Here is a 23,257-nt window from a genome sequence, read left to right as displayed (position 1 = left end):
TATACTGCATATTTTTGCTATTGTGTATATATATCTTGTGTATATTTCCTATCCTCTCACTGAGGGTACACTCTAAGATACTTTGGCATATTGTCATAAAAATAAAGTACCTTTATTTTTAGTATAACTGTGTATTGTGTTTTCTTATGATATTGTGCATATGACACTAAGTGGTACTGTAGTAGCTTCACATGTCTCCTAGTTCAGCCTAAGCTGCTCTGCTAAGCTACCATTATCTATCAGCCTAAGCTGCTAGACACCCTATATACTAATAAGGGATAACTGGGCCTGGTGCAAGGTGCAAGTACCCCTTGGTACTCACTACAAGCCAGTCCAGCCTCCTACATTGGTTGTGCAGCGGTGGGATAAGTGCTTTGAGACTACTTACTACTCTTGTCATTGTACTTTTCATAAGAGAAAAATATACAAAACAAGGTCAGTGTATATACACATAGCCAAAAAGTTTTGCATTTCCTCTTTTCACTCTTTTCTAAGTGCTGAAAAGTACTTCTAACTTTCTAAAAAGTTCTAAAAAGTTTAAAAAGTTTTTTTTCTCTGTCTTTCTAAAAGCTCTGACAAACTTTTTATCTTTTACTATACTTTAACTCTCTCTAAAAAATGTCTGGCACAGGCCAAAATGTTGATCTGTCCAAACTTGCATATGATCACCTTAGCTGGAAAGGAGCAAGGAATCTCTGCATAGAGAGAGGTTTGAGTGTAGGGAAGAATCCTTCCTTAGAACTGTTAATTAACATGCTTAGAGTACAGGATAAGGCCATAAGTGCCCAATCTGTTGAAAAAGTAGCTAATGGTTCTCAATCTGATCCGGGGTCTCCCCCAGGAAAAGATTCAGGAAAGAAACTTCCTAGCTTGCCCATTACTAGACAGTCTAGCATAGTTGGTAATCATGATGAGCCACACCATATAAATAGTGTTGTCTCACATCATAGCAAAAGCATTTATTCTCACCATACTGGTAGTGATGTTTCTGTTAGCCAAGCTGTTAGGGTGGCTTCTGTAAGGGACTTGTCTCCTTCTGTCCATTCTCACCATACTTCTGTTTCAAGGCATGTCCCTCCCACCCACCCTGATGACAGATTGTTAGAAAGGGAGCTCAATAGATTGAGAGTGGAACAAACCAGACTGAAGCTCAAGAAGCAACAGCTGGATTTGGATAGACAGACTTTAGAAGTAGAGAAGGAGAGACAGAAACTGGGTTTAGAAACCCATGGTGGCAGCAGCAGTATTCCCCATAGTCATCCTGCAAAAGAGCATGATTCCAGGAATCTGCATAAGATAGTTCCCCCTTATAAGGAGGGGGATGACATTAACAAGTGGTTTGCTGCACTTGAGAGGGCCTGTGTTGTACAGGATGTCCCTCAAAGGCAGTGGGCTGCTATCCTATGGCTATCATTTAGTGGAAAAGGTAGGTATAGGCCCCTTACTGTGAAAGAAAATGATGCAAATAATTTCCAAGTTCTTAAGAATGCACTCCTGGATGGTTATGGCTTAACCACTGAACAGTACAGGATAAAGTTCAGAGAAACCAAAAAGGAGTCTTCACAAGACTGGGTTGATTTCATTGACCATTCAGTGAAGGCCTTGGAGGGGTGGTTACATGGCAGTAAAGTTACTGATTATGACAGCCTGTATAACTTGATCCTGAGAGAGCATATTCTTAATAATTGTGTGTCTGATTTGTTGCACCTTTACTTGGTGGACTCTGATCTGACCTCTCCCCAAGAATTGGGAAAGAAGGCAGACAAATGGGTCAGAACAAGGGTGAACAGAAAAGTTCATACAGGGGGTGACAAAGATGGCAACAAAAAGAAGGATGGTAAGTCTTCTGACAAGGGTGGGGACAAATCTAAAAATGAGTCTTCATCAGGCCCACAAAAACACTCTGGTGGGGGTGGTGGGCCCAAATCCTCTGTTAATCAGAACAAGGAAAAGAAACCATGGTGCTATTTATGTAAAATAAAAGGCCATTGGACAACAGATCCAAGTTGTCCAAAGAAAGGCACCAAGCCTCCTACCACTACAACCCCTACTGCTACACCTAGTGTCCCTACTAATAGCAGTGGTGGTGGGAGCAAACCTACTAATAGCCAATCCAAGGGAGTAGCTGGGCTCACTATTGGTAACTTAGTTGGGGTTGGCCTTGTTAGGGAGGCCACAGAGGCTGTGTTAGTCTCTGAGGGGGCTATTGATTTAGCCACCTTAGTTGCTTGTCCCCTTAATATGGATAAGTACAAGCAGCTACCCCTAATAAATGGTGTTGAGGTTCAGGCCTACAGGGACACTGGTGCCAGTGTGACTATGGTCATAGAGAAACTGGTCCACCCTGAACAACACCTACTTGGTCACCAGTACCAAGTAACCGATGCTCACAACAACACACTTAGCCACCCCATGGCTGTTGTTAATCTCAACTGGGGGGGTTACTGGTCCAAAGAAAGTTGTGGTAGCTTCAGATTTACCTGTAGACTGTCTATTAGGGAATGATTTGGAGACATCAGCTTGGTCAGATGTGGAGTTGGAGGCCCATGCAGCAATGCTGGGCATCCCAGGGCATATTTTTGCTTTGACAAGGGCTCAGGCCAAAAAGCAAAAAGGACAGGGAAGCTTGGATCCTGGAACAATGGACCAAGTGCTCCCTAAAGCTAGGGCTAGTAGAAGCAAACCACTTCCTACTATCCCTCCCTCTACAGTGGATTCAACTTCTGAGGAAGAAGAATTCCCTCCCTGTGCAGAACCTACACCAGAGGAGCTGGAAGCAGACAATGCTGAGCTTTTGGGTGAAGGGGGGCCTGCCAGAGAGGAGCTGAGTGTGGCACAGCAAACCTGTCCCACATTAGAGGGTCTCAGACAGCAAGCTGTCAAACAGGCTAATGGGGATGTCAGTGACTCTCACAGAGTTTACTGGGAGGACAACCTCTTGTACACTGAGCATAGGGATCCTAAACCTGGAGCTGCCAGGAGATTAGTGATTCCTCAGGAGTACAGGAAGTTCCTCCTAACCCTGGCACATGACATTCCCCTAGCTGGACACCTGGGTCAAATGAAAACTTGGGACAGATTGGTTCCATTGTTTCATTGGCCTAGGATGTCTGAGGACACAAAGGAATTTTGTAAGTCCTGTGAAACCTGTCAAGCCAGTGGCAAGACAGGTGGCACCCCAAAGGCACCCCTTATTCCACTGTCTGTGGTTGGGGTTCCCTTTGAAAGGGTAGGGGTTGACATAGTTTGCCCCCTTGACCCTCCTACTGCTTCAGGCAATAGATTTATCTTGGTGGTAGTGGACCATGCCACAAGATATCCTGAAGCTATTCCTTTAAGGACCACTACAGCACCTGCAGTGGCAAAGGCCCTCCTGGGAATATTTTCCAGGGTGGGCTTCCCAAAGGAAGTAGTATCAGACAGGGGAAGCAATTTCATGTCTGCATACTTAAAGGCCATGTGGAAGGAGTGTGGTGTAACGTACAAGTTCACAACACCCTATCATCCACAAACAAATGGACTGGTGGAGAGATTTAATAAAACTCTCAAAGGCATGATTATGGGTCTCCCTGAAAAACTCCGCAGGAGATGGGATATCCTTCTACCATGCCTCCTTTTTGCCTACAGGGAGGTACCCCAGAAAGGAGTGGGCTTCAGCCCCTTTGAACTTCTTTTTGGACACCCTGTTAGGGGTCCACTCACACTTGTAAAGGAGGGCTGGGAACAACCTTTAAAAGCTCCTAAGCAGGATATTGTGGATTATGTACTTGGCCTCAGATCAAGGATGGTTGAGTACATGAAAAAGGCCAGTAAAAACCTTCAGGCCAGCCAAGAGCTCCAGAAGCAATGGCATGATCAGAAGGCTGTTTTGGTTCAGTACCAACCAGGGCAGAAAGTGTGGGTCTTGGAGCCTGTGGCCCCAAGAGCACTCCAAGATAAATGGAGTGGTCCCCACACAATTGTTGAAAAGAAGGGAGAAGTCACCTATTTAGTTGACTTAGGCACTGCCAGGAGTCCCCTTAGGGTGCTCCATGTCAACCGCCTGAAACCCTACTATGACAGGGCTGATCTCACCCTGCTCATGGCAACTGATGAGGGACAGGAAGAAGACAGTGATCCTCTACCTGATCTCTTCTCTTCCACAGAACAAGATGCTCTTGTGGAAGGTGTAGTTTTGGCTGATTGTCTTACTGCTGAGCAGAAAGATAATTGCATAAATCTCCTAGATCAATTCGCTGAACTCTTCTCTACTGTGCCAGGTACCACTTCTTGGTGTGAGCACACTATAGATACTGGAGACAGTTTACCTGTCAAAAGTAAGATCTATAGGCAGCCTGACCATGTCAGGGACTGCATAAAGCAAGAGGTCCAGAAAATGTTAGAACTAGGAGTGGTTGAGCACTCTGACAGTCCATGGGCTTCTCCTGTGGTACTGGTACCAAAACCCCATTCCAAAGATGGAAAGAAGGAAATGCGGTTTTGTGTAGACTATAGAGGTCTCAACTTGGTAACCAAAACTGATGCTCACCCTATACCCAGGGCAGATGAGCTCATAGATACACTGGCATCTGCCAAGTATCTAAGCACTTTTGACTTGACTGCAGGGTATTGGCAGATCAAATTGTCAGAAGATGCTAAACCTAAGACTGCATTTTCAACCATTGGAGGACATTACCAGTTTACTGTAATGCCTTTTGGTTTGAAAAATGCACCTGCCACTTTTCAGAGGTTGGTGAACACAGTCCTGCAAGGGCTGGAAGCTTTCAGTGCAGCATATTTGGACGATATAGCTGTCTTTAGCTCCAGCAGGGATGATCACCTGGTCCACCTATGGAAAGTTTTGGAGGCCCTGCAAAAGGCAGGCCTCACTATCAAGGCTTCAAAGTGCCAGATAGGGCAGGGTAAGGTGGTTTATCTGGGACACCTTGTTGGTGGGGAACAGATTGCACCACTACAGGGGAAAATCCAAACAATTATTGATTGGGTTCCCCCTACCACTCAGACTCAGGTGAGAGCCTTCCTAGGCCTCACTGGGTATTACAGGAGGTTCATTAAGAACTATGGCTCCATTGCAGCCCCTCTTAATGACCTCACATCCAAGAAAATGCCTAAAAAGGTATTATGGACAGCAAACTGTCAGAAAGCTTTTGAGGAGCTGAAGCAGGCCATGTGCTCTGCACCTGTCCGGAAAAGCCCTTGTTACTCTAAAAAATTCTATGTCCAAACTGATGCATCTGAATTAGGAGTAGGGGCAGTCTTATCACAACTTAATTCTGAGGGCCAGGATCAACCTGTTGCTTTTATTAGTAGGAGGTTGACCCCTAGAGAAAAGCGTTGGTCTGCCATTGAGAGGGAGGCCTTTGCTGTGGTCTGGGCTCTGAAGAAGTTGAGGCCATACCTGTTTGGCACTCACTTCATTGTTCAGACAGACCACAAACCTCTACTTTGGCTAAAACAAATGAAAGGTGAAAATCCTAAATTGTTGAGGTGGTCCATATCCCTACAGGGAATGGACTATACAGTGGAACATAGACCTGGGAGTAGCCACTCCAATGCAGATGGACTCTCCAGATATTTCCACTTAGACAATGAAGACTCATCAGGTCATGGCTAGTCTTATTGTCCTTCGTTTGGGGGGGGGGGTTGTGTAGGAAAGTACCATCTTGCCTGGCATGTTACCCCCATTTTTCACTGTATATATGTTGTTTTAGTTGTATGTGTCACTGGGACCCTGGTAACCCAGGGCCCCAGTGCTCATAAGTGTGCCTGAATGTGTTACCTGTGTAGTGACTAACTGTCTCACTGAGGCTCTGCTAATCAGAACCTCAGTGGTTATGCTCTCTCATTTCTTTCCAAATTGTCACTGACAGGCTAGTGACCATTTTTACCAATTTACATTGGCTTACTGGAACACCCTTATAATTCCCTAGTATATGGTACAGAGGTACCCAGGGTATTGGGGTTCCAGGAGATCCCTATGGGCTGCAGCATTTCTTTTGCCACCCATAGGGAGCTCTGACAATTCTTACACAGGCCTGCCACTGCAGCCTGAGTGAAATAACGTCCACGTTATTTCACAGCCATTTTACACTGCACTTAAGTAACTTATAAGTCACCTATATGTCTAATCTTTACCTGGTAAAGGTTAGGTGCAAAGTTACTTAGTGTGAGGGCACCCTGGCACTAGCCAAGGTGCCCCCACATTGTTCAGAGCCAATTCCCTGAACTTTGTGAGTGCGGGGACACCATTACACGCGTGCACTACATATAGGTCACTACCTATATGTAGCTTCACAATGGTAACTCCGAATATGGCCATGTAACATGTCTAAGATCATGGAATTGCCCCCTCTATGCCATCCTGGCATTGTTGGTACAATTCCATGATCCCAGTGGTCTGTAGCACAGACCCTGGTACTGCCAAACTGCCCTTCCTGGGGTTTCACTGCAGCTGCTGCCAACCCCTCAGACAGGCATCTGCCCTCCTGGGGTCCAGCCAGGCCTGGCCCAGGATGGCAGAACAAAGAACTTCCTCTGAGAGAGGGTGTGACACCCTCTCCCTTTGGAAAATGGTGTGAAGGCAGGGGAGGAGTAGCCTCCCCCAGCCTCTGGAAATGCTTTGTTGGGCACAGATGTGCCCAATTCTGCATACGCCAGTCTACACCGGTTCAGGGACCCCTTAGCCCCTGCTCTGGCGTGAAACTGGACAAAGGAAAGGGGAGTGACCACTCCCCTGACCTGCACCTCCCCTGGGAGGTGTCCAGAGCTCCTCCAGTGTGCTCCAGACCTCTGCCATCTTGGAAACAGAGGTGCTGCTGGCACACTGGACTGCTCTGAGTGGCCAGTGCCACCAGGTGACGTCAGAGACTCCTTGTGATAGGCTCCTTCAGGTGTTGCTAGCCTATCCTCTCTCCTAGGTAGCCAAACCCTCTTTTCTGGCTATTTAGGGTCTCTGTCTCTGGGGAAACTTTAGATAACGAATGCAAGAGCTCATCCGAGTTCCTCTGCATCTCTCTCTTCACCTTCTGCCAAGGAATCGACTGCTGAACCCGCTGGAAGCCTGCAAACCTGCAACATAGTAGCAAAGACGACTACTGCAACTCTGTAACGCTGATCCTGCCACCTTCTCGACTGTTTACCTGCTTGTGCATGCTGTGGGGGTAGTCTGCCTCCTCTCTGCACCAGAAGCTCCGAAGAAATCTCCCGTGGGTCGACGGAATCTTCCCCCTGCAACCGCAGGCACCAAAAAGCTGCATTACCGGTCCCTTGGGTCTCCTCTAAGCATGACGAGCGAGGTCCCTCGAATCCAGCGACTCTGTCCAAGTGACCCCCACAGGCCAGTGACTCTTCAGTCCAAGTTTGGTGGAGGTAAGTCCTTGCCTCACCTCGCTGGGCTGCATTGCTGGGAACCGCGACTTTTGCAGCTACTCCGGCCCCTGTGCACTTCCGGCGGAAATCCTTTGTGCACAGCCAAGCCTGGGTCCACGGCACTCTAACCTGCATTGCACGACTTTCTAAGTTGGTCTCCGGCGACGTGGGACTCCTTTGTGCAACTTCGGCGAGCACCGTTTCACGCATCCTCGTAGTGCCTGTTTCTGGCACTTCTCCGGATGCTACCTGCTTCAGAGAGGGCTGCTTGTCTTGCTCGACGTCTCCTCTCTCTGCTGGTCCAATTTGCGACCTCCTGGTCCCTCCTGGGCCTCAGCAGTGTCCAAAAACGCTAACCGCACGATTTGCAGCTAGCAAGGCTTATTGGCGTTCTTTCGGCGGGAAACAACTTCTGCACGACTCTCCACGGCGAGCGGGATCCGTCCACTAAAGGGGAAGTCTCTAGCCCTTTTCGTTCCTGCAGAAACCTCAGCTTCTTCTGTCCAATAGAAGCTTCTTTGCACCCGCAGCTGGCATTTCCTGGGCATCTGCCCATCTCCGACTTGCTTGTGACTTTTGGACTTGGTTCCCTTGTTCCACAGGTACCCTAGATTGGAAATCCACAGTTGTTGCATTGCTGGTTTGTGTCTTTCCTACATTATTCCTCTAACACGACTTCTTTGTCCTTAGGGGAACTTTAGTGCACTTTGCACTCACTTTTCAGGGTCTTGGGGAGGGTTATTTTTCTAACTCTCACTATTTTCTAATAGTCCCAGCGACCCTCTACAAGGTCACATAGGTTTGGGGTCCATTCGTGGTTCGCATTCCACTTTTGGAGTATATGGTTTGTGTTGCCCCTATCCCTATGTTTCCCCATTGCATCCTATTGTAACTATACATTGTTTGCACTGTTTTCTAAGACTATACTGCATATTTTTGCTATTGTGTATATATATCTTGTGTATATTTCCTATCCTTTCACTGAGGGTACACTCTAAGATACTTTGGCATATTGTCATAAAAATAAAGTACCTTTATTTTTAGTATAACTGTGTATTGTGTTTTCTTATGATATTGTGCATATGACACTAAGTGGTACTGTAGTAGCTTCACACGTCTCCTAGTTCAGCCTAAGCTGCTCTGCTAAGCTACCATTATCTATCAGCCTAAGCTGCTAGACACCCTATACACTAATAAGGGATAACTGGGCCTGGTGCAAGGTGCAAGTACCCCTTGGTACTCACTACAAGCCAGTCCAGCCTCCTACACATCCCTCCCAAAATAACCACACACTTATAAAAAGTAGTCACTAAAAATGCCACATAATCACAGTACTTAGACAAAGGCCCTGGATTAGCCCTCGGATCAGAGATGATGTTGTAGCATGGGGTGTATAATGGTGATCATCTCCAGGAAACACTCCACATGCGGGAGGAGAAGAAGACAGTTTTGTTACTGGCAGGGAGGGAGACTCTCAACAGCGCAAACCACCAGGCAGGACAAGGAATGATCCGGCACCTGGCAACTACCCAACCATTTCAGAACCTACCGAGAGCTCTACACCAACGTAGGTCAAGAGCACAGATTACATATTACATCGTGAGTAAACAAAACATGTGGAACACAAAACCCTCAATACTATCACCCCCTTACTTATACACAATAAAACAAATGAAGAGTGCATAAAAGGAAAATTAGGATATTACATACTCCTGTAGTCTGGCAGGAAGTTTTACAATACATGAACTACGAGTGCCAACTAGCCCGCAAACACCCACAGTATCACCACAAGTAGAAGTGCTCAAATCATCGGCCATTGGCCTATTCAGACCATCTGTGGGTTTTGGAAACATCGTTGTTACTAGAAAGATCCGTAGCCTACATGGAATCAAGTAATCCATTCTTGGCACAAGTGTGAAAATAAATTTCTGCTTGGGAGTTCAGTATCGGACCTACACTATCCTTGTTCCACCAGCCTTTGCCATGTAAGCAACACCAGGCTTTCTTCATCTTGACAACTTTGACTGGTAAAGAAAATTTAGAGCATCCCTTACCAACTCTAAATGGTTTCTTGATTAAAACCCAATCATTCACATTGACATCAATATTCTTCGCATTCTTTCTGCATAGTTTCTCTTTTGTACATCTAGTTTCCACAAGACTCTCTCATTGGCATCCTTTTTCATCTTTCTCAAATGTCTGCTTACCACCAGACGTATTCCATAACCATTCTGCTATCAATTTATTTCTGGCTTCTCTTCCCCTTAGTACTTTAAAAGGTATAATACCTGTAATAGAATGCAGAGTGGTTACATATGCCTAAAGCTTTTCCTCCAGAAAAGAAAAGCCAACAATATTAGCAGCAATGGCAGTTTGTATGCCCTCTTTCAATGTATGGTTAGCCCTCTCAACAAGGCCATTTGACGAAGGACTGTATAGTGCCATTTGTGAATGTTTTAAGTCAAAATGTTTAAAAATTCCCTCATCTCTGTGGACACAAAATGCATGCCATTATCAGTCACTATATTCTGTGGTGAGCTCTCAATAAGGAATACCCTTTCAAGAAAAGCAATTGCTGCCATGGTGTTTGGTGACTCTACAAAAGAGTGGTAAATCTACTTATAAAAATAGGCTTTTGGGTTAATATCAGGTGGAGTTAGACTCATAGACTCTGGTCCAGGCATGGCTCCTCCTCTTGGGCAGAGAAGCGTTGCCCCCCGCCAGCAGCAGCTGCTCCAAACCTTTTACCAAAAAACGAAAAAAACTATGTTTATTATCGTTTTTTGGTAAACGGGTCAGGGCCAAAGGCTGTGAAGAGCCATGATCGGGAGTGCACAGCACTCCCCCTCACTGCGCATGTATGTTTGGCCGGCCATCTTGGGCCAGCCAAACACACATGCGCAGTAGGCTCTCTCAAGCCCGGCACTGTGTTGCAAGCTGGTGACAGCAGGCGCAGGCTCCAGTCTGCCTGGGAGTGCCCTGGCTGGGTGCTTCCAGCCAATCCTGAAGCTGCTCTGAGCAGCATCAGGATTGGCCGCAGGGCAGGCTGGAAGCCTGTGCCTGCAGCCTGGTTAGACAGTAGAGGAGCAGTGTGGTAATGGCGGCAGCAACGATTCAGGTGAGTTTTCTTTTATTATTAATTCCCCCCCACAGCCGCGTGTGCCATTCAATGAAGAACTGTATAGTGCCACTTGTGAATGTCTTAAGTCAAAATTGTTTAAAAATTCCCTCATCTCTATGGACACAAAATGCATGCCGTTATCAGTCACTGTGTTCAGTGGTGAACTCTCAATAAGAAATACCCTTTCAAGAAAGGCAATTGCTGTTATGGTGTTTGGTGACTCTATGAAAGAGTAGTAAATCCACTTATAAAAATAGACTATTAGAACTATCCACCCACTGACCAAAGACAGCACCAATCTCTTTAAGGCTGAAATCGACTGTGATGACAAAGTTTGGTCTGTGATGTGACCGAGGGCCACATTGATGGCAACCGGGTGGGTGTTGAGTGTTGGTGGTAAGGTGGGTGTAAGGGAAGCAAAGCATATACATCTAGTGTCTGAATTGTACAATCTGAAAGCATAGAATTGTGAATAACTTACCTAATCAACTTGTGTGAACCTAGGCAAATGTTTATTTCACTGGTTAGCAGAGATAAAGTGGACAGAGTAAAAAGGGCACTGAAGCACTAAAATTGTCGGACACTGGCATCAGATTGGAGATGTCCACACTCAGGTCCTTGATAGACCGAACAACTTAACACCTCAATTGCTCTAGCAGGGATGCTGGAAGGCATTGGTGGCATCAGGGACAGTGTACCTTGGTGGGTGTGCCCACCTTGGTTGGCAAAAGAGACATAGCACAGAGATGGAGGTGTGCCCACCCCCAGTGCTGAATGGCAGAGGGGCTTTGGCTAGTGCGCTCACCAGGAGGAACCCAATTACAGTGCCGGGGGTGCACCCAAAAACATGCTAGATTCTGGGGCAAATAGTGACAGTACTATGGGCTGGGGCTAAGAGCCTTGGACACACAACTGACTGATGTGAGAAGACTGTAATATGTATATACTAACCTGCATTTCTGTAGGATGCTGGGACGTTCTCTTTTGTCTTCCCTGTGCAAAATCATTAAAGTTATTTATAAAAAAATTAAGAGGCTAGTGCAAATATAGAGTTCAGCAAAAGTTGATAAATCGGGTGTGAAAAGGCAGATTTCCTACAACAGAAAATTTGTGTCATTGAATGCATACTAAAATGAAAATAACTTCATGAAGAAAGTATCAAATGAACACAATAAGGTATAGTGTGAAATAGAAGAAGTCAGATAAAGGCCATTTCAAAATCAATTTACAACAGCAGGGGACAAGACCTGATAAAGCTGAAATGTGCCCTGTGCTCACATAAAAAGCAAGAGCTGGTAGAAAATGACTTGCTAACACAGCAGGCTCTAAACACAAAGTCATCACTAATGTAATAATATTGTGAAAACAAAACCACTGGCTCGGAAGTGAACTACCTTGTGTGTGGATATGATCCTTGTGAAAGAGTAAAAAGAAGAGAAAGTGAGGTTAGGCAGTGGTTGAAGTAGGCTGACCCATTGCCCTATGCTGTATGTTATATACGGCGGAAGCAGATTGTGAATGACATGGCAACAGGCCAATGTATGAAGTAAGCTAGTTGAAAGCTGCCAATCCACATCATTTTATTAAAATCAAAAGACCTTGGCTAACGCAAGACCTAAATAGATGGTGCTTTTCCTCATTCTCATGCAAATGTTGATCATTTCAATCTCTCCTGTCCTTGGCTGTTAGAGAGGTGGAATGGGGCAGGGGTGAAGATGTGGATCAGCTCTCCTCAATACAGTAACAAGCACTCTATGCCACTGTTGCATTGTCAAAGAGCATCAGGTAACGGGGTTCCACAACAGAAACGTATTGGTGCCTTTCCATCGATAAAGCCTCCTAGAAGAGTCCCTCACAGCCCCATGAGCTCATACTGTTGCACAACTCACAGAGTCCACATTCTGTCTGCACAGGGCAGGTTGAAATGGAGGGGGAACGGAGGAGGAAGTCATATTGTTTGGAAGAAACCAATGGAATGAAACGGGGATGTGCAAAAATGTAGGACTGGGCGGAATGTTTAATTCTGCCGGCGGAATCAGAGGAATTTACTAATTTCGCATCAATCTTGTAATACAGAATTACTTATAAAGGGATTAATCTGCAGTAATCTAAGGGCCTGATTTACAGGTTGGCGGATGGTTTACTCCATCACAAATGTCATGAATATTCCGTACGCCGCATTACAATTTCCATAGGATATAATGGAATTGTAATACGCGGCTGGTATCTGTCACGTTTTTGACAGAGTAACCGTATCTGCCAAACTAAACCAGGCCCTAGGTTTCTAAAAAGAGCTGGAAGAGGGAGCAGACACTCTATGTTTAAAAATCACTGCAGATTAAAGTTTAATCTGCAGTGGTTTTGAAAGATAGAGGGACTGCTCTCACTTGTGGCACCCTTTAAATACTACTGCAGTGTGTATATCTCAGCATCCTTACAAACTCCGCAGTATTCACTGCATAGTATGTAAGGGCACTGAGGGCTATGCACTGCAGAGTGAAAGTTTTAAAACCACTGCATACCACTCAGCACCTGCACCTTTACATATTCTGCAGTGACCACTGCAGAGTATGTAAGGGCACAGAGGGGTACTTCGTTGCACTATTTTCAGAGCACAAAATGCATCCTTGTATCCCATTTTGGACATGTGTGCATTTTGCGCTAAGAAAATAGTGCAAAATGCCCATTCTTCCCAGTGGTGGAATTCCGTGGAATCTCATGGAATTTTAATGTAATTCCGCAGAATCAAATTGCCCCAATTCTGTCCACCCTTACAAAAAGGAAGGTGCAAAATATTTGTTCCTATACAGGGAGCTGGGATCCCTCTCGGTTATATGTGACTGGATATGCACACAATGTACTGATGCTATCCAGGAAGAGTCCCCGAGGAGTGGGTCTCAGATATTTTTGTTCTTGGGTGATTGTCCACAGATGCATGACATTTCACCCCCTCCTAGAGGAACTCCTGCATTGTATCCGCTTAGTTCACTCAACCATGAATAATTCCACTACTCGCGTCGGGACATACATACGTGACACTCTTGTTGGTGTAAAAGGTCATTTTATTAGAACAGGATTTAAACACAAACAAATACTTTAAAACCTTTAACTGTATATCTTTTAAGGCAGACTTTAACTTTTACAAAACTCCCTCGCCTTCATTTTCTCCTCAAATGTCTCCCGTCAATTTTCCTGCCGTATATGCTCCCCTATTCCGCCCATGCCTTCCTTGCCTGTAGCCTACCCCTCCCCGCTCTGATGTTTCACCTCCTTGTTTTCCCCCTGGAAGGGTGGACAAGCCCGCACCTGGCTCTCCACCCTCCCCCATCTCCTGCTATCTCTTTAAAGCTCACCTGTCCTAAATGACTGTTGCCCCCCCTACCTGACCTAACTTAATATACCTAACCGAAAAACCCTTCCTCCCCCTGCCTTCCTAGCTGGGTGGGTGGGTGGTACCTAAAACAAATCTCCTACCCTCCTAGTCGGCGCGCAAAAGGGCCGACCCCACCCTCCACCCCCCTTATAAATCTAAATCAAAACCCCGCCCCTACTTACCTCCTGTCCTATCAGTCGCCTTGCGCGCCACTTCCCCTGTCCCGAATCAACCCGCGGAGAGACTAGACTGCGTCTCTCTGTCCGCGGGTCCCCTCATCGGGACATACATACGTGACACTCTTGTTGGTGTAAAAGGTCATTTTATTAGAACAGGATTTAAACACAAACAAATACTTTAAAACCTTTAACTGTATATCTTTTAAGGCAGACTTTAACTTTTACAAAACTCCCTCACCTTCATTTTCTCCTCAAATGTCTCCCATCAATTTTCCTGCCGTATATGCTCCCCTATTCCGCCCATGCCTTCCTTGCCTGTAGCCTACCCCTCCCCGCTCTGATGTTTCACCTCCTTGTTTTCCCCCTGGAAGGGTGGACAAGCCCGCACCTGGCTCTCCACCCTCCCCCATCTCCTGCCAACCAGAGAAACCCGTGAGGCGTTTCACTGCCCCACCCCCCTTTATTTCCGGGTACACAAATTTGTACCCCATGCGCCTTCCAGCATCAGTCTCAACTCTGTGATATAATATACCATACCATACTGAGATAGATGGACCCCATCGTCTCGAAACAAAACTTGTTCTTGTTCTTTTATGTCCCCATGTCTCAAAACTTTAATCCCCTGGGCCCAACAGAAAACTCTCATAGCTCTGTTCAATTTTTTCCGAGCCCGCTCTATGGCTCCATTAATGATCGCCCCTCTCCATACCCTTCTCGGCACAAATTCCGTCCATATCAAGCATGTTCCATATAGTTTCTGTTTTAACAGTTCCAAATCCCTCTGCATCAATTGAATCAAGGTGAGCCCGATAGCTTCACCAGGTCATTCTCCCCCAGATGTATCAATAACAAATCTGGGTATCCCCACTGAGGCAAGTTACTCGTGATGAATGGAAGCAGGCTCCCCCACCTCATACCGCTCTTGCCCCACCAACGCACTTCATGGCTTCTGCTGGGCAGTCCCAATGATCTGCCGTAAACCTGCTTCTCTGCAAATTTCGCTGCCCAGTGCACAAACAAATGGCCGACCAACCATGTCGTCATCTTTCCCGCCTCCGGCCCGGCCACACAGCCTGTAAAGAAAAAACATTGTAACAAATGCCTGAAAAACACAACCCCCCCCCCACCCCTTTCTCTTTCTTCTATCTGCTCCGTGTTTTTCAAGGCCTAACATATCTCTCAGAGCACCTAGACTTCCATCTCCCTATAGCCTTGATCTTTGCCCAGTCCCATCCCAAATGTGCTGCCTCCGTTGCCGCGCCAATCCTAAATGAGTGTGTTCCGTAGTCACCTGCGCGTCGCCCTATCCTTCCTAAGGCCATCCTCATGACCTGTAGAAGTTGATAACTCGTTAGCTTCTTCCCTGACGCATGTATGAAAACCCCTGTTTCACCTGCCCCTGGCCATCTCTCTTTGAAATTGACCCATTCCTCGACCGGGAAAGCTAACTCCACACCCCCTTTTTTCAACCATATCCACTTGCCTTTCCCCAGCTGGTCAGTTTTTGACCGTCGTAGCCATATCCCCAACCTGTCCTTATGCACGCATACCTCTTTTCTTCGTACCCCGATTTCTTTCCCCACCCCCAACAACTCTGATACTCTAAATGCGCCAAAAAACATCCACAACATACATAGCCTAAATAAACTCGCCTCGTAGTCATCCCTACAACAAACTGGTAGCACCTGTACCATCTCTACTAACAATTCGAACGTAATGGGTTCCCTTGCTGGCTTGTCACCGCTCGCTCTAACCCTGCTCCATCCCTTCAGCATTTTTCCCAATAGATCGTTGCGCGCTGGGTCATAACCGAAAAACAATTTGCCATAAAAAGACACACCAGCCAATTTCCCGCCAATTGTGGCTGGAGATAAACCCTCCCCGATCAGAAACAGCACGAAGCGTCTAGTCCTGGCTTCCAACATTGGCAGGCTTTGTGCCCAAAAATTGCCCCAAAACTGTTCAAAAGATTGAAACTCCAACCATGCCATTCTGTAATTACGCCGCGTGGATACTGCTAATGACATCTCCACCAGCCCTGTGATCATCATGCCCCCCATTCCCAGATGTCTGCCGGGACCGCAGTCTTGATCTGATCCGCTGCAGGTGCCAATTCGCAGAAACGCCGCCACTGTGAACGAGATAGTGAGTCTGCAATCTCGTTGTAAATCCCTGGTATATGCGCAGCTTTAAAAATAACGTTCAGAGACAGGCATAACAACATGAACTGGCGCAACAAGCGCAAAACTCTGAGGTCCCTTGCTCTCTGTTTATTGACTAGTTCTACCACTGCCATATTGTCTATCTGAAAAATCACTGTCCTGTTAGCTAATTCTTGTCCCCACACCGCCAGCGCAACTAAAAGGGGAAAAAAATCCAAAAACGCAATGCTTCTTCCTTGCTGCATCCAAGACGCCGGCCATGTCTCCGCGCACCACCTCCCGTCCCAATACAAACCAAAACCTGATGCACCTGCCGCGTCTGAAAATATTTGTACTTGCCATACCGTGTCTGACTCCCCAAAAGACATCGGCACTCCATTGAAATGTCTCAGAAAAATCTCCCATACTCTAATGTCCTCTCGTAACGTCAATGATACTCTTATCCTGTGGTGTGGAAGTACAGCACCTGACATGGAAAGTCCCAAACGCCTACAAAAAGTTCTACCTCCCCTAACTACTCTGCACGCGAAATTAAGGTAGCCTAATAGCCTCTGAGCCGTTCTCAGGTCCATTTTATGCAAGGCGCGTACCTCCGCTAGGCACACCAGCATTTCTCCCACCTTTGCCGCTGGCAAACGGGCGACCAGGTCTTTCGTATCCAGTTCAATGCCCAAAAAGGTTAAAATCAGCACGGGGCCCTCCGTTTTTTCTGGAGCCAAAGGCACACCTGCCTGTTGTGTCATTCTCTGGAAAGCATCCAGAGCCCGCCCACACGCCCCTGATGCCGCTGGCCCCACGAATAGGAAATCATCTAGGTAATGCGTCACCCACCTATGTCTGCTCGCCCTTACAAAAACCCATTGTAAAAATGTGCTGAAAGTCTCGAAAAGAGCACATGATATCGAGCAGCCCATGGGCAGCACCCTGTCCACGTATATGTTGCCGTCCAGCTGCATGCCCAAGAGGTCGAAATCTGCTGGATGAATAGGGAGCAGTCTAAAAGCTGATTGAATGTCACATTTTGCCAATTCCGCCATCCTGCCACATTTTAGGACCAGCTTTATCGCATCATCAACTGACGCGTAAATTACTTTAGAATCCTCTTGGGCAATAAAGTCATTGACAGACGTCCCTTCCGGCCAAGACAAATGATGAATCAACCGGAACTCCCCCTGTGCTTTTTTGGGTACCACTCCCAAGGGGGATATCATCAGGGTGTCACTTGGCCACCTGGAGAATGGGCCTGCTATTCTGCCTAACGATACTTCTTTCGCCAATTTTTCCCGTACTATCTGCGGGCGTTCTTTTGCTGACCGCAAATTGTCAGCCCATCTCCGTTGCCTAGGGCCCTGATAACCTATTCTAAAACCTTCTCTAAAACCCCATTCGAGTAGACGCGCTTTTTCCATGTCTGGGTAACTATGTAACCATGGTAAAAGGAATTCCAGTCTAACTGGTGTAGGCCCCTTTATGCGCAGGAGTGCCATGTCCCCCTCTCCCTCTGGCGGCCCTCCACTGTTCAGCTGGGCTGGACAAAGAGAAACATTGGGTGACTGGGTGACGGCCCCCGCACTTGGAGCAGTCGTGCTTGAACCTGCATTGTGCCCTGGAACAAAAACCTTTGTTAAAGTTCCAACAAGCCCCTGCCGTTGTCCCTGCTGTCTTAGTGGTATTGCCTGCCCCTCCCTGGGTGGGGCGAGCTTGAAAGGGCTTGTAAGTAACTGGCAGGCCACTCGCAGTGTGAGTGGACGCCGCTGTCTGTGCCAATGCCATCCATTGCATCCACAATTCGGGGTCCACGTCACCCCATGTTTTTTCCGGATTGACACTCACCCGGGCCCTGAATTCCTCATCGTAACTGAGCCATGCGAAACCTCCAAAATGCATTTGGGCCTTCCTAATTATATCCATGTACTTAAAAAGTGCAATGGCCCTGTCCGGGTATTTCTCGCAGTATATACTGGCGAATATCAGAAAGGCCGATGTCCAGTTGTCCATTGTTATCGGTACCCGAGGCCTACGTGCTAATTCCCATTCTTCTTCTTTGGACCCCTCCTTTGCCTGTATGTCCCTGTGTAACAGTTTAAACACATCCACATATTCGTGTTTCCATATCTTGTTTTTAGTTTTCTCGGCCACATGCGAGCCTAGTGGCATGGCTAAACCCATGTACGGCAATCTCTTCCTGTGCCCTCCCCCTTCCTTGTCATCTCCCGTCTTTTCTCCTGTATCCCCTTTCCCTGTTGGGTCCGTCCCACTCGTGGCGGTGCTTTCCTTATCTTTGTTCTCTACAGTCCTCTGGATGTCACTGTCACCTGCCTTCTCTAAAACTGACCCGTCTCCCACCCCAATGGACCTTCTCGTGTTAGCCTCTTTAGTTAACCCACTCCCTTCGCCCCACACTGACCACCAATTCTTACCTCCAGCGGTGTCTCCCAGACTCCTTGGTATTCTCTTTAGGCTTCTGCCACGCGGCGTAAGTTGCCGAACACCAGTGGGGCCTTCCAACGGAGCTGTAACCTGCAAAACAGAGCACGAAGAAGAGGTTGCGCCGCTCTTGCGCCCTCGCCCCCCACCCTTTTTCACAGCGCTCACCTCCCAATCGTGTATTTCGCCATCCTCCCATTCATCCCCTTCCTCCTCATAATCCAATTCCAAATCATCTTCGCCTTCCCAATGGCCTTTGCTTTGACCCACGTCTCTCACATTGGTTGAGGCACTCTCGTTTGCCTCCCTGCCCGCAAAAAGCGTGTCCTCCTGACGTTGACCTCGGTCCCTCGGTGTGGAGAAGGCCGCCGTAGACCCCTCCAGTGCTTCGTGCCAACGCGTTTGGGCCATCTTGCGCCCAGTCGGCATGCACCTCCTCTTGCCAACCTCTGTCGTTAGCATCGCTGCCTTGCTGTCCCTGTGACCGTCTGCGTCACCGGGCTTCCCCTCGCCGACTAACCCTTCGGCCGCTCTAGCCTCCTGACCCCGTTCACCTCTTACCTGCGGCACCCATACCCAGGTTCCTTTCTCTTGTCCTGGCTGCCGCATACCTGGTTGCCCGCTGGCCTCTCTAGTTTTATGAGTTGTCTCACTGTGGGCGCTCGCCTCTTCCCTGTCTTTGCACAGCTGTGCCCACCTGGCCTCCGTCTCCAATACCGCCCTGCGCTGCTCCCTGATTCTGGCCTCTATATCCCAGGTATCTGCCTGGTCCCAGTTCCCCTGTGTGGGTGAACTCTGGCTCGCCACGACCCTTGGTTCCTGTGGTGACTTAACTTTCCCCCCCCTGGCCTGGCGGGGCACCGTCTTGGCCCTCCCCGGCCCTCCCCTGTTTTTCCCGGCATACTTGCCTCTTTTCTTTACTGGCGCCTCGAAACAACCTGTGTTGGGGGCCTCCCCTCTGTGATAAGACAAGTCTAGGGGGGCGCAAACCCCGCTAGTCCCCGGTATGGGCTGCTCTATCTCGCTGCCTTGCCCTACAAAACCGCCCCCCCCGCCGCCTGCCCGCCCGGGCCTGCGGGGTCGAAATCTGCCTGTGCGCAGTCTGTGCCTTTAGCCTGGAAAGGTTGTGTCCCCTCGCCGAACATCAGCGGGCTCTGTGCACCGTGAAGTGATTGTTCCGACGTGCCCTGTCCGGGGGGTATATCCCCTTCATCTTTTTCCCCCTCAGATTCCTGAGACTCACAGGCCGCAACTGCGGCCGCGACCCTGCCAGATGCCGCCCTGGTGGGGCGTGCCATCCCAACCCAAGCCTGGTCTAAAACCCCTGGTCTGAGCAGATCTGCCATGCCTGCCTCGCCGAGTACGCGCAGCGCGGCCCTGACTGCCTCTGCGTCGTGGCCTGTGGCCATTCCGACACCCGACCCGGCCCCAATTCGTTCTAATATGGTCCTGTCCGGGCTTCCACGGGCTCTGGGTGGGATATATGTGGGCTACTATATATATCCTAGGTGTGTGTTTTATAGCTGTTTTTATTTATTTCTTAAATTTAATATAATATATATATATATATATTTTTTTTTTTTTGCCTGTCCTGCCCTGGCACACGGGCTCAAATGCTGCCCTTGTGGCCCCTTGCTTGTGGGGGGGTGGCAATGGGGCCTAAATCTAAATTTTCCACAAACTTGAAATAATATATATATATATATTTTTTTTTGTGCCCTCGCCGCCCTGTGCTCCTGGCTGCCTGTTCTGAGGGCCCTCTACTAGGTTGTGGGGCGCTGTTGTCTCTGCTGGGCCTGCCGCAGCTGGCCCTCTACAACGCGGCCTTCCGCTGTTGCCTTCGGGCCAGGGGGCCGTCTCGTGCCAGCGCGCGCGCTTTCCGCGCGCTGAAAATTAGCAAAAATTGCCCGAGGGCCCGCTCCCTCCGGTGTCTAGCTGCTTATGCCAGCCCCAAAGGGGTGGCTTTCCCCACCTCCCGGCTTTGCCAGAAAACGCCGTGTACTTTTGCCCGCGGGACCGCCCCCCCCCTATCCCGGTGTTCCTGACTGTCCGGCCGCATCTCGGTTCCCCGGCAACCGGGTAAAAACCACTACACTATTCTGGGCCTAACTGCCTAACAATGAAAAAAACCCTTGTCTTACCTAAAACAAATCTCCTACCCTCCTAGTCGGCGCGCAAAAGGGCCGACCCCACCCTCCACCCCCTTATAAACCTAAATCAAAACCCCGCCCCTACTTACCTCCTGTCCTATCAGGCGCCTTGCGCGCCACTTCCCCTGTCCCGAATCAACCCGCAGAGAGACTAGACTGCGTCTCTCTCTCCGCGGGTCCCCTCATTGCGGGCATTTACATTGGAACTGTATCCATTTTTGCACTGTGGAAATTGACCAGGGAGATGTGGCAAACATATTGATGGATACAATTTTCGTGAGTAAATTCTAAGCACGCGCCTACGTGTGTTTCCTACACTCCACGCGGAGCCTTTTAAATCCCTGCCTCTGGAGACCTTGCAAACTGGTGCAGGAAAATGTTGATGCAATGTAAAATATCTTATTACAGATCCTTTTCTTTTACAATTCTCCCTAATTATTGACTTAGAACAGCCAACATTCTGACCAGGGCTGTTCAACTTTAGAAGCCAGTGAATGCAGCCAATTTCTAAAAAGTGCAGAATTGGCACTTAATAAACAGCAACCCAGGTTTATCAGGCATGGTATTGCAGACATCATCGAGTTGTATAATTAATGAAGCACTTGTTTTCGCACATATATGAAATGGCCTGATTAATGAATGCATTGCGTAATTAGCCTCCACAGCTGCTGCCAAACTCGATTCATCAATGGGTCTCTGCTCGGATCATTACACACCGGCACGTGGGGCCTCGTAAAGGCGCAGTGGAGCGTGCAGTCACCAGGGCGCCGAGACCACAGATGGTTAGTTACTGTACCATTCATGCGCCAGGATCCACACCTAGAAGTGTGTCTGCTACAAAATCTCTGGTGTCCCCTGGGTGTTTACAAGTATTCAAGAAAATAAAGAATGTATGAAGTACACCGGAAGTCACTTTTTCTGTGGAGAGGCAATAGGCACAGAGATAGATGGAGGGGAGAGAAAGAGAGAGAATATAAAGACGTCGCTTCCTCGCTGCTGCCCCCTGCTGGCAAAAGAGCCACATTACAATGCATCAGCCACACCCAGAGCCCGGCATTGTATTGCAATAAAACATGTGTCTAGCTCATGGGTACTCACAAGCATTTTCCCGGTAGCCACCACAAAGTTTGTTCTGTGATGTGACCGAGGCCGCATTGATGGCAGCAGGGAGGTGGTCGAGACTTGGCGATAAGGTGGGTGTAAGGGAAGCAAAGCATATACGTTTAGTGTCTGAATCCCACAATCTGAAAAAAATAAAATTGTGGATAATCGCTGCTTCTCCACTTAACTAACTTGTGTGACCCCAGGCAAATGTTTTATTTCATTGTCCCTGCTTTGTATTCATTATCACATATGAGGACCTCCACATACATGACTTCAGGATGTCTTCTGTACCAAACCTTCTTGTGTTTGATTTAATAAACTATAATGTTCATGTATAGTAGACACTCAAACCACCCAAACAGTGTACTTAGCAACTGACCATCGTCTTAGTTCACCACTGGCATTGTTGTCAGGTGGGTGGGAGTGACTATTTCTAAATTCTTGTTAGAACACTATCACTTGAAAAAATTGATTTCTTCTATGCGCTGGTATAATCTGGTGTACTAAGAAGTTAGATCTGTCAGCTCTTGGCGTGGTTTCCTCTTGTCACGATCTATCCTTCGCTTACGGCCTTTGTCAACTGGTACTGGAGGGCAACCTCGATTCTTGCAGGTCCTGCCCTGGCCAGGGTAAGGGTGGCCCTTTCCGATAGCCACAGTGCTGCTGACAATGGCACGTCAAAAACAGTCCCTGCCCTCCAATCAATCAATCAATCAGGGATTTATAAAGCACACTACACACCCGGTAAGGTCTCAAGGCGCTGGGCGAGGGGGGAGCCACTGGTCGAAAAGCCAAGTCTTGAGGAGTTTCCTGAAAGATAGAAGTTCTTGGGTCAGGCGGAGGTGGAGTGGTAGGGAGTTCCAGGTCTTTGCAGCGAGGTGAGAGAATGATCTTCCTCCAGCGGTCATGCGGCGGATGCAAGGAACGTAGGTGAGGGCGTGGTTGGCGGAGCGAAGGTTGCGGGTGGGGGTGTGAAAGGTGAGTCTGTCGTTGAGGTAGGCGGGTCCTGTGTTGTGGAGGGCCTTGTGTGCGTGGATGAGGATTTTGAAGGTGATCCTCTTTGATACTGGTAGCCAGTCTAGGTCTCTGAGGTGGGGTGAGATGTGGTCGCAGCGTGGGATGTCCAGAATGAGGCGGGCGGATGCGTTCTGGATTCTTTGCAGTTTTGTTTGGAGTTTGTTTGTTATTCCTGCATATAGGGTGTTTCCGTAATCCAATCGGCTACTGACCAAGGCGTGGGTGACGGTTTTCCTGGTTTCGATGGGAATCCATTTGAAAATTCTGCGGAGCAGGCGGAGGGTGTTGTAGCAGGAAGAGGAGATGGCATTGACCTGCTGAGTCATGCTGAGTGTGGAATCCAGAATGAAGCCCAA

This window comes from Pleurodeles waltl, chromosome 4_1, assembly GCF_031143425.1.
Source record: "Pleurodeles waltl isolate 20211129_DDA chromosome 4_1, aPleWal1.hap1.20221129, whole genome shotgun sequence".
NCBI classification, from domain to species: Eukaryota; Metazoa; Chordata; class Amphibia; order Caudata; family Salamandridae; genus Pleurodeles; species Pleurodeles waltl.
Note: the sequence above shows the minus strand (reverse complement) of the source record.